The sequence below is a fragment of the Sorex fumeus genome, unplaced genomic scaffold (genome assembly GCF_029834395.1).
Source record: "Sorex fumeus unplaced genomic scaffold, SorFum_2.1 ptg000199l, whole genome shotgun sequence".
Taxonomy (NCBI): Eukaryota; Metazoa; Chordata; class Mammalia; order Eulipotyphla; family Soricidae; genus Sorex; species Sorex fumeus.
Window position 1 is genome coordinate 1,480,360 of NW_026606256.1, and position 8,457 is coordinate 1,488,816.

General features: G+C 61.6%; 1 protein-coding gene across 1 annotated transcript in view; it reads left to right on the plus strand.

Annotated features, from left to right (window-relative positions):
* The window catches only part of CCL26 (C-C motif chemokine ligand 26), a 185,248-nt gene extending 181,514 nt beyond the window's left edge, over positions 1–3,734 (plus strand). The window contains exon 4 of the mRNA XM_056108267.1: positions 3,725–3,734. The gene's annotated coding sequence lies outside the window, so the exon portion shown is untranslated. The remainder of the gene's footprint in view (positions 1–3,724) is intronic.
* The last annotated feature ends 4,723 nt before the right edge of the window (positions 3,735–8,457 follow it).

Sequence of the window (8,457 nt, forward strand, 5' to 3'; positions counted from 1 at the left end):
CCCTTCATCCCCCTGACTCCGGGGACAGCTCGGTCGAGTGACAGCTGTTCCCACCCAGCCAAGCCCGGCTCTTTGTTGTCCCCTGGGGCCCCTGGCAGGCGGGAGGAACGGGGCCTTCCCGGTGGCGCTCAGGCTGGGCTTCCGAGCACTGCTGCCCTGATACGCCCTCCCGACCGCCAGTCCTGGGGTGGGGGTGACCCTGCCTCGGCGCTGTCCTGTGACGTGCTCAGGAGGGCGCTTTCGGCTGAAGATCCCCCCTGCATCCGCCAGGGCTGCGACGGCCGCACGTGTGCAGCGTGCTGGTCATGAGCCACCTGACTCCCTGGGAACCCCCAAGTGGTCCCCTGGAAGGTGGGTGAAGCCTGTCTCCAGCCTGTGTGCGGAGATGTTGGGGCTAACTCACGTCCTGGTGACTGGTTTAAGGACAGATGGGGTCTTGGGAACTCAGGCGCCCCAGTGCAGACACCCAGTCTGGCACCTCGCTCGGCACAGGCTAGCAGGAGGGCTGAGCTCTAAGAGCTATGGCAGGAGAGGCCTTTGGATCTTTTTGTGTTTGTTTGGGGGCCACACCTAGCAGTGTCCAGGACTTATTCCTGACTCTGCTCAGGGATCACTCCTGGCAGGGCCCGGGGGACCATCTATGATGCGGGTCAAACCCAGGTCGGCTGCATGCAAGGCAAGTGCCCTCCCCATTGTACTATCGTTCCAGCCTCTTCCATTATTTTTAATGAAAGAGAAGCTTTCTAGTGGCCCTGGGGACAGAGTCCAGGCCCCAGCACAGAGGTCTGGCGGGTGCCTTGGCCTCCCCAGGCAAGAGCCCGGGGGTTCCCTTTGCCAGCGCATCTCTCCTCCTTGTGGTCTCCTGTGGCATGCCTTGTGGGCCCCAGCACCTGCCCATGCTTCGTGATCACCATGGACAGCGCCCCCACTGTGTGTGCTGGGGTGCAGGAGACACCTGCGAGATGGCCAGCCACCCCCAGCGCTGCCTGGTGGCCCTTCCGGCCATTTGTTGAGATGCTTGGCACAAAGCCCGAGGTGCGTGCAGACTATCAGCTCCATGTAGATGTGTGCAGGGCTGGGGCTGTGATGGTCTCCAGCCCTCCCCCACCCCGGCCCGGTACTCAGCTCCCACCTGTGGTTGAGAGCAGCTGCTCTGGGCCCTACTGCCCAGCATGAGCAGCACCCCCAGGTGACCCTGGGGATGTATCGAGATGAGGCGTCACCCCCATGTGCTTGGAGCTGCAGCGGGCCTGACCTGCCTGCCCTGGCCGAGCAAGGTCCCCCAACCCTCGCCTACTTTCTGCAGAGCGAGGACCAGGTTTTGTGTGACAGGGCTGTTGTGCCGAGGGGCCGCCCCCCTTCCTGGGGAGACCCTCTTGCACCTGCGTGCACAGGACAGGGGCTCTCTCTTGGGACTGGCCAGGGAGCTGGTCCAGGGGCTGGGCTGGGAGGGATCTCTGGGTACCGCCGGATGCCTCCCATTCCCCAAGGAAAAGAAGTTTAAAGGAAGTTTGGAGCTGTTTGTTCAGCCTCTGGGAAGGTGCTTCCGAGATGGTTGTCGGGGCCCAGGCAGCCGCGGGGGGGAGCAGACCATCCCCCACTGTGCCAGGGACAGCCAGGAGGCTGTGTGGTCCCTTTGTCCAGAGAGGGGAGATCGTCCCATGGCCCTGAGTCCCCAAGTCAGCGGGGTTTGGTGACCATTGTCCCGGGTCCACTGACTGTCTCTCCCTCCCCGGGAACAAACCTGCACTCTCGGGCGGGCGGGGTGGGCACCCAGCCAGCCCCGCATTCCCCTGGGGTCAGAGGAGGCCCCGGCCCCCAGCCTTGATCCCCGGATTCCGAGCAATGCCTCTGCCCAGCCCTGGCTCGGGAGTCGCCCCTTTGTTGTGTGACTGGAAATAGCTCCGGCTTCCTGAGCCGCGGGCCCGGGAGGGCGCCCAGCGCATTCCCTGGCCTGGGCCACGGCCCCTCCCGTCGTGGGGGGTGGGGGGGTGCTCAGTTTGAAGGGGCCCCTCCACGCCCCGGCGGAGGGTCTGGGGTGGAGACGGCCCCTGTGGCCATCAGCTGGGGCTGCTCTCCGCAAGTCTGGGGGGGCTCAGCCGAGAGAATCCGGGGTGCAGGCTAAGAGCTAAGGGCTGAAGGAGAAGCAGGAAGGGCTGAGTCCTGCTCTCTGGGGTCCCGGGCCTGCTTTGGTGCCGCCTCCCATGACAACCCCCCACCCCGCCCCACCGGTCCCCGGACACTGCCCGGCGCCTTTCAAGTGTGAGCCGAGGGCACAGCTGTGAGGCGGCGTCCATGCCCCCCTGGGCAGCCTCTCCTCCGGCTGTCGTCCGCCAGGGGCCTCGGGCCTGGCTGTGCCCTTCGCCACCTGTACCCGCCGGGCCGGGGCAGAGCTTCCCGGGGTCCTGCCCGCTGGGTCCTCCTTCCTCCTCCTGCTCTCTGCACTGCCAAGGCGCTGGGGCCGGGGCTAGAGGATGTGGTTTGTGGGGGAGACTCGAGCTCGGGCCCATCGCCCCTGTCATCCCTCAGCACCATGCCAGGTGAGGCCCCCCCAAACCACATCGGCTTGGCCAGGCTGGCCCCTCCCCCCACCCCATGTAGTAGGCTCTTGGCAGACTCACAGCGTCCCTTTTGCGAATTGTGGGGACGTTCTCTGGGGCTGGGGAGGAGGCTGGCACTGGAGGGGCCTGTCCCTGCCCCGTCCTTCCTGTCACCTGCTCCAGGACAACGAAGGCTGAGCCCCACCGGCCACTCCCCTTTGCGGACCAGGGACCGGCTGGCGTGAGGCTGGTATGAGGCATGGGAGCCCCTGCACCCGCTGCCCGCCCTGCTCCTCAGGTTTCAGCCCCAATGCTCCCTCCCTGCTCCCCCGCCCCGAGCCCCCCTCCCACGGCACTGTCTACCCCCCTTAGCCCCCCCCCCCCGCCCCCGTGTCCCTCCCAGCTTCTCAGTTACATTTTCACACTCTTCTTTGATTACGCTCATTCTCAGTCTGATTACGGGGCTGTCAGGTGCTGCCTGGCTGGGTTTGGCCCCAGCTTCTTCTCAGTGCCCAAGGTGGCCCTGTGCAGTCTGTACCTCGGCCTCTGTCCCCCAGTTCTTCCCCCGAATCGCACGACCACGGGGCTCTGCCTGGTGCTCTGTGATCGCTGGGATGCCAATTTCGGTGCCTTCTCTCACCTGGGGGGGCCGGAACCCTCCCACCTGGAGCGGGGACTGAGCGCTCGTTTTCAGCTTGGAGGTTCCCGCCCTTCCCCGAGTCTCACCCCTGGGAAGGGGGGCCCAGGAATAGGGACAGGTGTGGGATATATTTCTCTGTCGCCTCCTGGGACAGGCTCGATGGTCTGTTCCCCTCACTTGCTGACTCTCCATTTTGCCACGGCCACTTCCAAAGGCAGCAGGAAAGTGGGGTGGCGATGGGTTCTTCAGGTCCATCCTTGACAGCCTCCCCTGCCCCGTCTCGGCCTCCCCCTGCCCCGTCCCAGACAGCCTCCCCGCATCTCTGCCCCAACTCCCCCTACCCTGCTTCAGCCTCCCCCCTGCCCCATCCCAGACAGCCTCCCCCCAACTCTGCCCTAACTCCCCTACCCTGTCCCAGACAGCCTCCCCCGAGCCCCATCTCAGCCTCCCCCTGCTCCAAAGGTTTTGCTGGTGGCTGTGCAGGCCGTGCTGAGTGTCAGGGCACAGGCATGAAGGGCAGTTGCCTGGCCATCCACTCTCCCAGTGCCCACGGCCAGTTCCCGGTGCCCTCCAGAGAGGGCTTCTGGTAGATATTCAAATACTGGGATATGCCATTTCCCCCATGGGTCAAGGGGCTGTTTGTAACATTTGATGCTTTGGGGGTTTCTACGACACCACACCTGCCTCATTTGGGGGCTAAGGGGGCCACACCTGGAGGTGCTCTGAGATCCCACCCTGTGGGGCTTAGGGGACCGTTTGGGCTGCTGGGGATCAGATCCGGGTCAGCGGGTACAGGGCCGGTGCCCTCCCGCTGTCCTGCGGCCTCTCCCACTCCTCCCTCATTTCCGGAGAGTCCGTGGGGCGTCGGCTCCTGTGCGAGGCCACATCCCTGCCTCACTTTGCTGGGCACCGCAGGGACCGCAGGCTGGCGGGAGGTGGGGACCGTTTCCAGCCCCCTGTCCATTGCCAGATGCTCAGACCAGCCCTGGCTCTCCACGAGTCCTGCCCACGCCTGGGTGACGCTGCCACCAGCTTCTCAGTGCCTGTCAGCTCACAAATAGTGTGGCAGCTTGAATCTGTCCCTCCTTCATGACCAACTGGGGGCAGCAGGCCTGGGGGCATCCAACCCCTTCCTGCCGGGTGCCTCACCGGTCTTCTGCCCTTGGGGTCAGCACAGTCAGAATCCCCCATCGCTGACGGGCTGTGGGAGTGTCTCCCAGGCTGTGCTACTGCAAAGGCGTGCCCATGGGGGCAGCTCTTGGGCTGTGGCCTCCCCCTGACTCCACGCAAGGTCTGTAGAATGCAGGGGACCTCACCAGGGACCCCGGGCCTCCCCTCATGGTCTGAGGGGCACCAAGCTGTGGCACGGCCTGAGACAACCAGCACCCTCAGGGACACCCAACTGTGCAACTCCTCTGTTTGGTCCACAGGTTCATCAGAGCCCTCGGAGCTGCGTGGCGCCAGGCTGTTGGCGTCTGCATTCCTGGGGGGACCAACAGCTTCGTGGCAGGAGCCCCCACACTGCACAGGGCCACGAGGGGCCCACCCCGAGGCCCCACATTTTCACAGGTGCTGGGTCCTGTTTCCTGATTTTGTGCTGGGCAGCAGCAGTGTCCCCAGTGACAAGTCCCCACGCGCTGTGGTTTCCAAAAGCCGTCGGGGGTTCTCACTGGCTTCGCCCTGGCCGCCTGCCCAGTCCCACCCCTTGCCCGTCTGGCAAATAGAGATTGCTTTGTGTGTTTATGGGGTTCTGTTTTGAAAGGGGAGAATTAGGTTACAACTGTTTTTGTTATAAATAAATAAAACACTTCCTTGTCCTTGCAAGCTCCAGTGTAAACTGTGAATTGAGAGGCGCCCCACGGGGCTGAGCCAGGGTGGGACGGGCTGTCCTCCGTGGGGGACACCCCCTTCTGCTGCGTGGACAGGCTCATCCTCCAGGCACCTGGGGCTCCCCTCCCCATTCGGGGATCCTTCCTGGCACCTCCCCCCCCGCAGCTGTATCTTCTCAGCAGCACATGGGGGTCTTTTCTGCCGCCCTCAATCCATCCAGCACCCCCTTCAAGGGCTTCGTTCTCACCTGGCAGTGCCCAGGGTCAGTCCAGACAGTGCCCGGGGGCCCTGTGCGGTGCAGGGGTTCAGACTGTTGTTAAAGCTGCGGCAGGCAAGTGCTTCAGCCGCTGCCCCCCCTCCCGCTCTGGCCTGAGAAACTTCTCCGTGATGTCACATAGAGGGGCAGAAATGGAGCATTTCCTGATAGAACCATTCACTTAGAAACATCTCTCGGTGTAAGTCGTGACATCTACTGTGGGGCTGCACCCACAGCTCAGGCAGCTGGCAACAACCTCCCCCTCCCTCTCCACACCCCCATCCTCAGAACTCCCTGGCCCACCTTGGGCCCTTGGAGCACACCTCAGGGCTGGGAGACAGCACAGAGGCTGTGCATGCAGGGACCCCGGGTTCCACCCAGTGGCCATCCCCAGCACCACCAGGAGTGACCCCCAAAAACACAAAACAAAAATCAACCCCACTTCAGGGTGTTTGTTTTGTTTTGTTTTGTTTGGCTTTTTTGGGGGAGGGTCACACCTGGCGATGCACAGGGGTTCCTCCTGGCTCTGCACTCAGGAGTTACTCCTGGAGGTGCTCAGGGGACCTTATGGGATGCTGGGAATTGAACCCGGATCAGCCGCGTGCAAGGCAAATGCCCTACCCGCTGTGCTATCTCTCCAGCCCTCACTTCAGGGTGTTTGGGATGTGACAGGGGTCAGCCTTGTCTCAGCACCAGGCCCTTCCTCTGTCCCCAGATCACAGAGACCAGGCCCCTGGCCGCCTTCTGGGCGCTTCCGCCAGTGGGCTCGCTGGAGTGGTACCCTGCCAACACTCCCCGGCCTGTGGACTGTCTCTCCCCCAGCCTGCTCTGCAAGCCCAGCCCCTTCCCCTCCCCGCAGTCCCCCTGCAAACCCGGCACTTGCCCATCACCTGCTGCCCCCACCCTTGGGCACCACCTGGCCTGGCCATGCCCCTGCCCGCATAGGTGCCCGTTGAATCTCTGCACCCTGCCTGGGACCTGCCTTTGCCCCCCCAACACACACACAGTTGCCCCCTGCCCCCGCTTGCCCCACAGCCCTTGAGGCTTCCTTCGGGAGGCCGGAGGGACTGGCCTGGGGTCTCCGGGGAGTCCTGGATTGTGTGGTCAGTGGGGACATGTGTGAGGCGAGTCCACGGCAGGGATGGGAGGAATGTGGAGCCCACGAGCACCTCTGTGGGCAGCGAGGAGGCCAGGGGGCAGCTGGGAACCCTGGGTCTGGGTGGCCCCGCCTAGGTTTTATTTCCCAGAGGATCAAGGAAATGTGCTCCGTGTCCTTCCAGAAAGTTCTGAAAGGACTCCTGGACGGGCAGCATGTGGGATCAGAGGCACCCAGGGCCTCGGGGATGGGAGTCACTAAGGGAGGACAGACAGGTGAGTCCCCACACAGCCCCCTGTGAGCCCCTCCTGAGGGGGCTTCTGGTGCCCCCGGCAGCACCTCTGGTCTGAGAGGGTGGGGGACCCTCCGCATCTTGCTGGGTGGCTGTGTCTGAGGGGGCTTCCGCCTCTCCTCCCACCCGGCTCCACAGGGGGTGACAGAAGCAACGTTTTGCTACCAGGCCCGGTCCCTCCCACCCCAGCCATCCTCAGCAGGCTGCTCAGTTTGGGAGGGAGCAGGGGTCAGTGGGGACCAGGCACCTGCGCCTCAGAGGAACCATGGGGTCCTGGGCAGGGGTCTGTGAACTGCCAGGCTGGGTCACCCACCCCACCCCCGTGTCTTCCCTGCCCTAGGCCAAGGTTCAGGGAGCACCTCAGTCTCTGAACTTGCTGGGAAAAGCCAGTCTTGTGTCAGGCCCGCATCCCACCCTTCAGGAGCCATCCTGACCTCTGACCCCTCCTTCAGTGCAGCCACTGAGCTGACTTCATAAGGGAACCGTGTGTGTGCTCATGTGTGCATGTACGTGTATATGTATGTGTATGAATGTGTATGCAAGACACACAAAAGAATCTTGGAACTGAGCAGCTTTCTGCAGAGATTTCTCCAGGACCTAATTACCTAAAATTTTAGAGTTCCAGGAGCATGCGGCTGCAAGAACAGCCATGCAACATCTTATAGCCATGCAGCATCTTATACTATTCAAAACGAGCAATACAAAATAAATAAGCATCTGCCTTTTTGACAGGTTTGAGTAGTGGTGGGAAAATTCAAGATAATGATGGTGGGAAGGTATAATGGTGTTGAAATATTGAATGTAATCCATTATTGTGAACAACTTTATGAAAATTAAAGTGATTACAAAAAAATGTGTGTATGCATACATGTGAGTGTCCATATGTGTGTATGTGTGTTCATGGACATACTTGAATGCCTGTTTTTATTTTGGTTTTGTTTTTTGCCACAACAAGATAAGCTCAGGGTTGACTCCTGACTTTGTGCTCAGGGATCACTTCTGGCGGGGTTTGGGGACCATATGGGGTGTTGGTATGGGGTGTCGGGGATTGAACTGGGTCACCCCCTGCAAGGTCAGAGCCCTCCCCACAGTCCGGTTGCTCCGCCCCAATTGCATGTGTGTTTTTGGTCCAGCAGGCAGATTTTTTTTTTAATTTTTAATTTTTTGCCTTTTGGGTCACACCCAGCGATGCACAGGAGTTACTCCTGGCTCTGCACTCAGGAGTTACTCTTGGCTGTGCTCAGGGGACCATTTGGGATGCTGGGAACCCGGGTCGGCTGGATGCAAGGCAAACACCCTACCCACTGTGCTATCACTCCAGCTCCACAGGCAAATATTCTTGCAGGAGACAAATGTCCACAGATTGCGGCCTGCAGTGATAGAAATGCAGTAAGCCGAGACCTTTTCAGTTCCTCCAGAATCTGATGATCTAAATGACAACCTTGCCCTCATCAGTGGGCTGCAATGGGGGGAGGGCATGAGCCAGGTCCTGGCCCAGGAGCCCGAGGGGAGATGGGGGTGTGCAGAGGGGTGCAGACTGCTGCCAGCTGCCTCTGCGTCTCTGTCGAGTGACCCCTATACTCCCCTCACTCCCATGGAGCCTCTGTTCAACCCCCGCCACCACACACACACACACACACGCACACACGCACACACACAGACGCACACACATGTACACACACGGACACATGCGCACACACGTACACATGCACACACGTGCACACACACACACACACACACACACACACACACACACACACACACAAGGTTCTCTTTCCCCTGACCACCAACTGAGTCTGCCCC